General features: G+C 49.4%; 1 protein-coding gene across 3 annotated transcripts in view; it reads right to left on the minus strand.

Moving 5' to 3' along the window:
• sipa1 (signal-induced proliferation-associated 1) overlaps nucleotides 1-6,531 on the minus strand; it is a 90,931-nt gene extending 84,400 nt beyond the window's left edge. For all 3 annotated transcript variants that reach the window (XM_072551023.1, XM_072551022.1, XM_072551018.1), the window contains exon 1: nucleotides 6,186-6,531. The gene's annotated coding sequence lies outside the window, so the exon portion shown is untranslated. The remainder of the gene's footprint in view (nucleotides 1-6,185) is intronic.
• Nucleotides 6,532-12,060: the final 5,529 nt, after the last annotated feature.

Below are 12,060 nucleotides of genomic sequence, written 5' to 3' on the forward strand. Positions count from 1 at the left end.
GAGAGACAGATGAAAATGAGAAAGAGAGATGAGAAAGAGAGAAATACAAAGGGAGAAGCATGGAAAGACATGAGGAAAAACAGATATGGAGAGCAAGAGACAGAGTGCGAGATGCGGGAAGAGAGAGTGAGGGATATAAAGAGCAGGAAACAATGTGAGACAGACAGGACGGAGAGAGAGATGCAGAGAAAAAAAGAGAAGCATAGAGAGGCAGACAGAGAGATGCAGACAGAGAGATGGGGGGGGATCACAAAGGGGGAGAGGTGGGAGTACATGGAGAAAGAGAGAGATAAAGAGAGATGGCAGAGCGAGAAACTGGGGAGACAGAAAGAGAGGGGAACAGAGCATGAGAGGGGTTGAGAAATAATGAGGGAGACGGAGACAGTAGAGCAGTTAGAGCAAGAATGGAAGGCAAACAGGGCAAGAGTGAGAGGCACAAAGAGAGGGAGAGACTGACTGCACAATTGAGTGAAAGAACGATCTGACAGGGGAGTGAGCAAGGGACAAACTGATGGGAGTTAAGAAGAGCCAGAGAAATAGCTCCCTAGTCTGTTTATCTTTCCTATTGTACAAGATGTTCAGCGTCCAGCCAACCAGAGGATGAAAGAAGATTGCAGTCTTGTTTGCTGACTGCTCCTCTCCCATTTCTCTCTCCCTAGCCCCCCCCCTCTCTATCCCTCCCTCTCTATGTCAACCTGTCCATTTGTCCGATTCACACACTACGTCAGACAGGAAACGGTGCTGAGAGATCTCAAGGACAGATGCTTGTCCTCTGCCCCCTCCCTCCCTCCTCCTAGTGACAAAGTCATATCACTGGCTGTGTTCTCATAGATTAGCCTGGGGACCACATTGTGCAGAGGATTATGGGATGGTCAAGTCCCTCCGCAAATTATAATCATAATAAAGGAGGGGGAAGGAGATGGAGTGCTTTTTGGAATTACGTGCTTGAGGAGTTAATCGGAAGCATTCATTTTTATTTCGGCGTGCGTTCTTTCCCAAATTAAACTGCTCAAGCATTCAGCTGGATAATAAATTATTAATCTGCTCAGAGATCAACCTATAAACAATTACATAGAGAGAGGAGCGAATCCAGAATAGTTCTTATTTCAGATCAGATTTAGTACAGCCAGACTAGCCATATAAATGCTGTGGCTACAAAGAAGGCCAGACGCTAAGAATCCTACAGTGAATAACTCACCTCCCTACTCCTCAGAGTCTATCCACCACCTACAAGGTCAGAAGTCACACGACACCAGGCTATCGTCCTAAACGTTCATTTGAAATCACAAGCTTTTGCAGCACAGCCCCTTTGTCGGGTGAAGTTGGGCACAAGTCAGGTGTGTGATGGAATACTCCTCACTTGCCTGAAATCGTGCAGCCCCACCAATGCTTGAGAAGCTCAACACCATCCAGACAAATGTTGACCGCTTAATTGGCACCACATGCACAAAAGTCTTCCCTCTCCACCAGCAGCAGTGGGTGCCATCTACAAATGCACTCCAGCAACTTGTCAAGGCTACTCAGACAGCACCTTCCAAACCCAAAAGCACTTCCATCTCGAAGAACAAAGGCAACAGATACATGGGAACACCATCCCCTGCAGAGTTCCTTGCCATATCATCCTGACATGGTTAAAAATCACACAACACCAGGTTATCGTCCAACAGGTTTAATTGGAAGCACACTAGCTTTCGGAGCGTCGCTCCGAAAGCTAGTGTGCTTCCAATTAAACCTGTTGGACGATAACCTGGTGTTGTGTGATTTTTAACTTTGTACACCCCAGTCCGACACCAGCATCTCCGAATCATCCTGACATGGAAATATATTGCTGTTGCTTCAGTGCTGCTGGGTCAAAATCCCGGAATTCCCTCCCTAACAGCATGGATTACCTACACCAAATGGACTGCAGCAGTTCAAGGAGGCAGCTCACCTTCCCAAGGGCAATTAGGGATGGGCAATAATTGCTGGCCCAACCAGTGACAAACACATCCACTAGAAGAAAGTGTTCAAAATGAATAAGGAGGAAATGATAAAAGGAAATAAATAAATGCTGACCAATGCAGAGGACACAGATTTAAGGAAATTGGCAAATACCGCAACAACATGCATTCTGATCATGCATCTTCACCACAGTAAACTGCCCCCAAGGCTCTATGCAGCAGGGTTTGACATACACAGTGGTTTGCTTGGGTGGGGGCAGATGGGAGAGCGATGGGAATCAGGAATGAGCAAAAGTTTGGAAGCTAAGAAGCACACAGAACTCAGAAAATGCAGAGGCCAGATGACATTACAGAGTAGGGCGAGTTGTGGAGGCTGAAGGGGTGTAGGGGCTGGACAGGTGTCGGGCAGGAGGAAGTGACAGAGATAGGGAGGGGGTGTAGGGGCTGGAGGGGTTACAGAGATAGGGAGGGGGTGTAGGGGCTGGAGGGGGTTACAGAGATAGGGAGGGATGTAGGGATCAGAGGAGGTTATGGAGATAGCCAGAAGGTGAGGGCCATCAAAGTATTTGATACTGGAGGTAGGAACAATGAAGATGTTTCTGGAATGAGAGCCACGGTAGATCAGGAGGCACAAATGGAAGAGGCTGAGCAAGACATGCTGCAGGTTGGGAACTAGGAAACAAGGTGGAATGAGCTGAGTGAAGTGTATCACATTAGGAGCAGCCAAAAGACTACCCAAACTTCAGGCTGACTCTCAACCAGCACAGATTGGTCACAAGGCCAAACTTTGGATGAGATAAGCAGTAAACACAAAGGACTTTGACGGACGATGACAGGGGCTGAAGAGTCAAACCTGGTGAGTTCATGTCTGGTTCTGATAGCCTTGTTGTGGAGAACAAAGATGGTGACATGTCAAGAATTGGAAAACCCCAAACTCCGATGGTATTGAAGTTGAGGGCCATTCCTGCCGGCAGAATAAGGAAATGCCACAGAAGGATCCCTGTGATATCTGCAATTTGTTAACTATGGATAGGCCAGAGCCACATCAGCTTGTCATGTCGCCATGCCAACTGATGGGAGAAGAATTCATCAAGAGTATTGTACCAGTGACCGGGCAGCCCATCATTGGGCTTCATGATCAGTCTTGGAGGGCCTGCAAATGAGGCTGAGGAGCATCCTACAAATGCACCCCTGCTCACCCGCCTGCATCCCCAGCTGAAGCCCTGGAGAGGTTCCAGAATCTCACAAAAGCGTGGACAACTTGTCTGACTATACTGACTTTTCAGATTGCCCTGCATTTGTCTAAAGACAGCCTGGTATGTAAATAGAAAAAGATGATTGCACTTTTCAAGAGCCAACTCCCTACATTTTGCAATGTCTTTTGCTGTACAAGGTCAGGCCATTGTAAGGGGAGAACAAATAGAAAAAAATTCTTTCGTTTTCAATGTACTTAACGCATCACTGTTTTAATTTGTTTCTTTTCCTTACATAGAGTGCTTGTAGGGAAAAACCAGGCCCTCTTGAGGCCCCACTTAACTAGAGTTTCTGAGCTGCCCCCCCTGTGAAATGACTTATCTCAACATTATTGTGTAAAGCAGCTTCATAACATCCCAGAGCACTTTGCTGCCAAGAACCACTTTTTGAAATGTTGCTACCATCATCATGTTGGAAACTCAGCAGTCATTTTGTACATAGCAAGCTCCCACAAACAGCAAGGTGATAATGACACAGATCATCCAGTGATGCTGGCTGAAGCATAAATATGGCAAGAACAACCACTCTAGCCCCTTCAACTCACCTCAAAATACTGGCTTCTTTGACATGGGAGGACAGATAGGGATCTCAGTTTAATATCTCATCCCAAACAGCGCATCTTTGATAATGCGGCACTCCCTCAGCGCTGACCCTCCAACAGAGTGGCACTCCCTCAGCGCTGACCATCCACCAGTGCTGCAATCTCCCAGCACTGATCCTTCGACTGTCCATCAGTCTCTCAGCGTTGACCTTCCAACAGTGCGGTGCTCCCTCAGCGCTGACCCTCCGACAGAGTGGCACTCCCTCAGCGCTGACCATCCACCAGTGCTGCAATCTCCCAGCACTGATCCTTCGACTGTCCATCAGTCTCTCAGTGTTGACCTTCCAACAGTGCGGTGCTCCTTCAGTGCTGACCCTCCGACAGTGCATAGTGATCCTCCGACAGTGTGACGCTCCTTCAGCGCTGACCCTCCGACAGTGTGGCACTTCCACAGCGATCACTCAGCGCTGACCTGCTGACAGTGCACAATGACCCTCCAACAGTGCGGCGCTCCCACGGTGGTCCCTCAGCGCTGACCCTCCAACAGTGCACAGTGACCGTCCGACAATGCAGCGCTCCCTCAGTACTGACCCTCCAGTAGTGTTGCGCTTCCTCAGCATTGATCCTCCGACAATGTGGAGCTGCCATGGCATGCCCTCAGCACTGACCATCTGATTGTGCGGCAGTCCCTCAACACTGACCCTCCAACAGTGTGGTGCACCCTCAGAGCTGACCCTCCAACAGTGTGGCATTCCCTCAGCTTTGACTGTCCGACTGTGTGGCTCTCCCTCAGCACTGACTCTTCGTTGGTGCGGCACTCCCTCAGCGCTGACTCTGCGATGGTGTGCCCTCCCTCAACACTCACCCTCTGACGGTGTGGCACTCGCTCTCCGACAATGCAGCACTCCCTCAGCGCTGACCCTCCAACACTGCACAGTGACCCTCCGACAGTGTGGCGCTCCCTCAGCGCTGACTCTCCGAACAATGTGGTGCTCCCTCAGTGTTCACCCCCCAACAGTGTGGTGCTCCCTCACTAGATTAGATTACTTAAGTGTGGAAACAGGCCCTTCGGCCCAACAAGTCCACACCGCCCCGCCAAAGCAGAATCCACCCATACCCCTGCATTTACCCCTTACCTAACACTACGGGGAATTTAGCGTGACCTGCACATCTTTGGACTGTGGGAAGAAACCGGAGCACCCGGAGGAAACCCACCGGGAGAACGTGCAAACTCCACACAGTCAGTCACCTGAGGCGGGAATTGAACCCGGGTCGCTGGCACTGTGAGGCAGTAGTGCTAACCACTGTGCCACCGTACCAGCTGGGATGGACAGCTTGGAATATGACCACAGTGGGAGCAGCACTTGAACATACAACATTGTCGTAATTAGAGAATGAGAGAGAGGGAGAGAGCGCACCTTATCCAATCACAAACACAAGCTATGTGACAATACATAGAGAATAGCCCACAGGATGCCCTACAGCCCCCTTCTGCACTGTAATAACTCTGCACAGCTATAGACAAAACCCCTGTGTGAGACTCACAAACAGGGGGTCTTAAACATTCTTACCTAAACAGATTCAAATCATCCTCATAACATTTGTTATTAAAAAGTCGGACTGACTGCTTCTGGTTGGCACTTTGAGAGATCAGGACAGCTGTAAACTTTGCAATTTTTCGTCGGCAAAGAAATATTAATCCCAGCTACACTTTTGGCTGCAGTCGGCGCCTTTAAGAGCTGCAGTATCGTTTTAGCTTCGGGGCGAGTGAGGAGGTTGGGGGGGGGGGGGGGGGGGTGATGTGGAAGTGGAGGAAAACAAACACCATCAAATCGCCCCCGATTCCGCGGTAATTAGACAAGGCTGGACAGAGAGATTGGAGTGAGAGGGACAATGCACCAACAGAAGATGGTTGGACTGGATTTTACCCTCTGGGTTTCGAAGGCAAATTCTGTTTCATGAAGCGAGCGGAAATCTCGCAGTAAAACCCCAGAAACTGACATCCCGCAGATGTCATGTCAGTTTCACATTGTGAAACCCTTCACAAAATATTTATAAAAAGGCAGATCGCGTTACACAATTATTGATTAAAATACACACACACACTCAAATTCCCAGGTGACAAAAGAATTAAATCCCTCTGTACGGTCCCCCATTTAAAAACCTTCGATCCATCCCAAGGAAAATCCCAACCTAAAATAACTGACTTTGTCTCAAAAGCAAATATTTGGTGGTTGCCGAAGACAGAGGAGTTATATTCTGGGGAGGTGGAGGGTCCTGATAAGTCAGGCAGTGACACATTGAACGCGCACAGACAACACAACATAGCCAGAAACAAAATGACCCAGATTAAAAGCGATACATTTCCAACACATGGTTACATTTCATTCCCCGCCGTCTCGTCTTCCTCCTCCTCCTCCTCAGAGGGACATGTTAGTCCTCTTCCTTACCTTACTGTTTCATGCAGCCCGCTTTCAGATGTTACCAGATGCTGTTCTGTCGGTGTGTATGTTCTCTCTCTCTCTCTCTCTCTCTCATACACACTGCCTGCTTCTGCTCCAGGGCCCATACACAGGCCATGTGACACTTCGCCTCAATTAAAGCTACTGCGTCCACGCTCCCAACATTGTGATCTCGGGTTTGACTTTCCTCTCAGATACACACACACACTCTCTCTCTCTCTTCACCGAGGAGAGGTCACAGACTTGAAACTCCTTCCACAGATGCAGCTGCACCTGCTGAGAATTTCCAGCGTAAACTCTTTATTTGAATGCACTCGTTTCCTATCTGACCCTCTGTCACTCCCTCTCCCTCCTACTGACTGTCTCCCTCCCTGCCTCTCAATTTCTCTTTTACTCTGTCTTTCTCATCTGTCTGTCTCTCTCTTCCATCTGTTTCTTCCCACCATCTGTCTTTCTCTCTCAGTCGCTGTGTCTCACTTGTCCGTCTCATTGTTTCTTTCTCCAACTGTCTGGCTTTGGCTCTTCCCCTCTCCCTTTCTATCGTCCCCTTTCTAGCTTTGTCTCCAACTGTATGTCATTCTCATCTGCCCCCCCCTCCCCCCTCTCTCTTATCCTGCCTCTCTCACTGTTCCTATCTCTAACTGTGTCCCTTCCTCTTTGTTTATTTGTTCAGAGTCATACAGTCATGCAGCACAGAAACAGACCCTTTGGTCCAACTAGTCCATGTTTCCAAACTAAACTAGTCCCACTTAGATTCCCTACAGTGTGGAAACATGCCCTTTGGCCCAACAAGTCCACACCGACCCTCCGAACAGCAACCCACCCAGACCTATTCCCCTCTGACTAATGCACCTAACACTACGGGCAATTTAGCATGGCCAATTGACCTGACCTGCACATCCTTGGTCTGTGGGAGGAAATCGGAGCACCCGGAGGAAACCCACGCAGACATGGGGAGAACGTACAAACTCCACACAGGCAGTTACCCAAGGTGGGAATTGAACCTGGGTCCCTGGCATTGTGAGGCAGCAGTGCTAACCACTGAGCTACCATGCTGCATTTATCTGCATTTGGCCCCTATCCCTCCAAACCCTTTCCTATTCATGTCCTTATCCAAATGTCATTTAAATGTTGTAACTGTGCCCACACCCAACAATTCCTCTGGCAGCTCATTGAATTGAATTGAATTTATTGTCACGTGTACCGAGGCACAGTGAAAAGCTTTGTCATGCGAGCAATACAGGCAGATCACAGAGTTAAGTAGCATAGATAGTAAATAATAGGTAAGCAGCAAAAACAAAAACACAGGTACAGGTGAATGTTCAGAGTTTGAGAGTCCATTCAGTATTCCAACAACAGTAGGGTAAAATTCCACATACGAACCACATCCTATGTAAAAAAAATGCCTCTCGTGCCTTTTTAAAACTGTCTCCTCTCACCTTAAAATTATGCTCCCTAGTACTGAACTCCCCCACCTTGGGGAAAAAACCCTGGGGCGGTTCAGTGGCTAGCATTGCTGCCTCACAGTTCCAGGAACCCACGTTTGATTCCAACCTCGGGTGACTGTCTGTATGGAGATTGCACATTCTCCCTGTATATTTCCTCCCACAGTCCAAAAGTGTGCAGGTTAGGGTGGATTGGTCACGCTAAGTTGCTCCATAGTGTACAGGGATGTGCAGGTTAGGTGGGTTAGCCATGGGAAATTTAGGGTTATAGGGTAGTGGGGGGGGGGTGGAGGGTGGGTCTGGCTGGATGCTCTTCACAGATTCGGGGTGGACTTGTTGAGCAAATGGCCTGCTTCCACACTGTGGGGAATCTGTAGGGAATCACCTTATCATGCCCCTCATGATTTTATAAACTTCCATCCGGTCACCCCTCAACCTCCTATGCTCTAGTGATAAAAATCCCAGCCTATCCATCCTGCTTTTATAGCTCAAACCCTCCATTCCTGGCAACATCCTGGTAAATCTTTTCTGAATCCTCTTCAATTTAATAAGATCCTTCCTATAGCATGGACAACACACAGTACTCCAGAAGAGGCATCACTAATGTCCTGTAGGATCTCAACATGACACCCCAACTCAATGGTCTGAGCAAATTCTTTTACCTTCCAATCTACCTCAACCTCTGCAGTGGTGCCTCTCTCTCTCTTCCCTGTCAGTTTCTGTGTGCCCTTCTCTTTCACTGTCTCTGTCCACCTATCTCCATCATTTTCTCTTTCCTATCCCTCCCTCATCCTTTCTGCCTCTCTCCTTTCCTCTTGTCCACTCTGTCTCTCTTCACCTTTCTTGTTCACATTGCACTTTCTCATCATCCCCTGCGGCAGATTTGGAAACACAAGCTGCTGGACAAGCCAGAAACTGAACAGAATTTCCACCTTTCCCCCAAATCAGTTCACCAAGCAAGCTAGAGATGTCGACGTGGGAACTGGAGCAGGTACCTGGTGACAACAGGGAAGAGGACTCCCACATTGTGTACGACCAAATAGCATCTCAGGGCACGACTCACAGCACCAGCCCCTCGCCCATGGACATTAGTGTCTAGCATTTGCCAGCCGTTGTGGGCATCTCTCTGATCCATACAAACAAGGGTCCATAGTAGGTGGTTTGAGCTTTCTCTGTCATTCAATAAGATCTCAGCTGATCTGATTTTAACTTCATCTCTGCCTACCTATTCCCGACAATCTTTCAACCACTTCCAGAATATTTCATTTCCAGGAAACTTCAAATCTAATGCTGATCTCGTTCTTCATGCACGTTCTCTGCAGCTGTAACTGTGTATTCCTCGCTCTGTTCTGTCACCCTGTGATCTTTGTAGGGTGTGATCTACCTGTACTGCATGCAAAACAAAACTTTTCACTGGACTTCGGTCCATGCGACAATAATAAATCAAATTTAGGAAGCAAAGACTTGCGAGGAAAGGCTTAAGAGCTACCATTGAAAGGTTGCAGTGTGACCCTCAGCAAGTTGCGCCTCAAAGCTGCAGGAAGCACTCACTACCTGCATGCTAACACTAGCCCTGCCCTGTCTTGTCAGTTAGCACGTTGGCACTTCTGTTAGATCCAAAGGCTGGAAGTCATGCCATATTAACATGCTCTTTCATACAAACAGACAGGGCTCCTTGTTATGCTTATCAGTTGGAATCAGTCAGTAGCAAGGGGGGAACATCTTGGTGAAAGGCACATCACCAAGACATCAGTTACCATCTGCAACATGTGCCAGGTGCCTACACCTCAGACGCACTGTGCATGCATTCGACCAAATGGCCATGTCTGAAAGTGGGCGGGGGCTAGTCCTCAGTCCAGTCAGAGGTGGAAGGGGGTCTGTCTGTCAAAGGGTGGTCCTGGTACCATCATTCAGGGGCACAATCCACATACAAACCAAAGTCAATAAAGTGTGGAGCTGGAAAAAGCACAGCAGATCAAGCAGCATCACAGGAGCCGGGAGGAGGGAGATCAATATTTTAGGTTGGGACCTTTCATCCCATTAACTCCCCTGCTCCTCTGATGCTGCGTGACTTGCTGTGGCTGTTTCCAGCTCCACACTTTATTGAGTCTGACTTTCCAGCATCTGCAGTCCTCACTAATCACCAACAAACAGCTTGGATCATATAGAATCATAGAATTCTCTATTCCTGATGAGGGGCTTTTGCCCGAAATGTTGATTTTCCTGCTCCTCGGATGCTGCCTGACCTGCTGTGCTTTTCCAGCACCACTCTAATCTATAGACTCTGGTTTCCAGCATCTGCAGTCCTTGTTTTTCCCTAGAATCATACAATCCCTGCAGTGTGGAAGCAGGTCATTTAGACCATCAAGTCTACACCAGACACGGTCCTGTCCTCCTTAGTCCAAGAACTCCCCACCTACGTTCGGGACACCACCCACGCCCTCCACCTCCTCCATGATTTTCGCTTCCCTCGTCCCCAACGCCTTGTCTTCACCATGGACATCCAGTCCCTGTACACCTCCATCCCCCATCACGAAGGACTCAAAGCCCTCCGCTTCTTCCTTTCCCGCCGAACCAACCAGTACCCTTCCACTGACACCCTCCTTCAACTGACTGAACTGGTCCTCACTCTGAACAACTTCTCTTTCCAATCCTCCCACTTCCTCCAAACCAAAGGAGTAGCCATGGACACCCGCATGGGCCCCAGCTATGCCTGCCTCTTCGGACATGTGGAACAATCCATCTTCCGCAGCTACACTGGCACTACCCCCCCACCTTTTTCTCCGCTACATCGATGACTGTATTGGCGCTGCCTCGTGCTCCCACGAGGAGGTTGAACAGTTCATCCACTTTACTAACACCTTCCACCTCGACCTCAAATTTACCTGGACCATCTCAGACTCTTCCCTCCTCTTCCTAGACCTCTCCATTTCTATCTTGGGTGACCGGATCAACACGGACATTTACTATAAACTGACCGACTCCCACAGCTACCTAGACTACACCTCCTCCCACCCTGCCCCCTGTAAAAATGCCATCCCATATTCCCAATTCCTTCGTCTCCGCCGCATCTGCTCCCAGGAGGACCAGTCCAATACCGTACAACCCAGATGGCCTCCTTCTTCTTCAAAGACCGCAATTTCCCCCCAGATGTGGTCGACGATGCTCTCCACCACATCTCCTCCACTTCCCGCTCCTCCGCCCTTGAACCCCACCCCTCCAACCGCCACCAGGACAGAACCCCACTGGTCCTCACCTATTACCCCACCAACCACCATATACATCGTATCATCCTTCGTCATTTCCGCCACCTCCAAACGGATCACACCACCAGGGATATATTTCACTCCCCTCCCCTATCAGCGTTCCAAAAAGACCACTCCCTCCGTGACTCCCTCGTCAGGTCCACACCTCCCCACCAACGCAACCTCCACTCCCAGCACCTTCCTCTGCAACCGCAAGAAATGCAAAACTTGCGCCCACACCCCCCCCTTACTTCCCCCCAAGGCCCCAAGGGATCCTTCAATATCCACCACAAATTCACCTGCACCTCCACACACATCATTTATTGCATCCGCTGCACCCGATGTGGCCTCCTCTATATTGGGGAGACAGGCCCAATTGCGGAATGTTTCAGAGAACACCTCCGGGACACCCGCACCAACCAACCCAACCACCTCGTGGCTCAACACTTCAACTCCCCCTCCCACTCCACCAAGGACATGCAGGTCCTTGGACTCCTCCATCGCCAGACCATAGCAACACGACGGCTGGAGGAAGAGCGCCTCATCTTCCGCCTAGGAACCCTCCAACCACAAGGGATGAACTCAGATTTCTCCAGTTTCCTCATTTCCCCTCCCCCCACCTCGTCTCAGTCCCAACCCTCGAACTCAGCACTACCTTCCTAACCTGCAATCTTCTTCCTGACCTCTCCGCCCCCAACCCCTCTCCGGCCTATCACCCTCACCTTAACCTCCTTCCACCTATCGCATTTCCAACATCCCTCCCCCAAGTCCCTCCTCCCTACCTTTTATCTTAGCCTGCTTGGCACACTTTCCTCATTCCTGAAGAAGGGCAAATGCCCGAAACGCGATTCTCCTGCTCCTTGGATGCTGCCTGACCTGCTGCGCTTTTCCAGCAACACATTTTCAGTTCTGACCTCCAGCATCTGTAGTCCTCACTTTCTCCCTCAACACAGTCTCCATCAAACATTCCCAGGACAGGGACAGCACAGCATTAGATACAAAGTAAAGCTCCCTCAACACAGTCTCCATCAAACACTCCCCAGGACAGGGACAGTGCGGGGTTTGATACAGAATAAAGCTCCCTCTACACTGTCCCCCATCAAACACTCTCAGGACAGGGACTGCATGGGGTTAGATTCAGAGTAAAGCTCTCTCTACACTGTTCCTCCATCA

Source organism: Chiloscyllium punctatum, chromosome 31, assembly GCF_047496795.1.
Source record: "Chiloscyllium punctatum isolate Juve2018m chromosome 31, sChiPun1.3, whole genome shotgun sequence".
NCBI classification, from domain to species: Eukaryota; Metazoa; Chordata; class Chondrichthyes; order Orectolobiformes; family Hemiscylliidae; genus Chiloscyllium; species Chiloscyllium punctatum.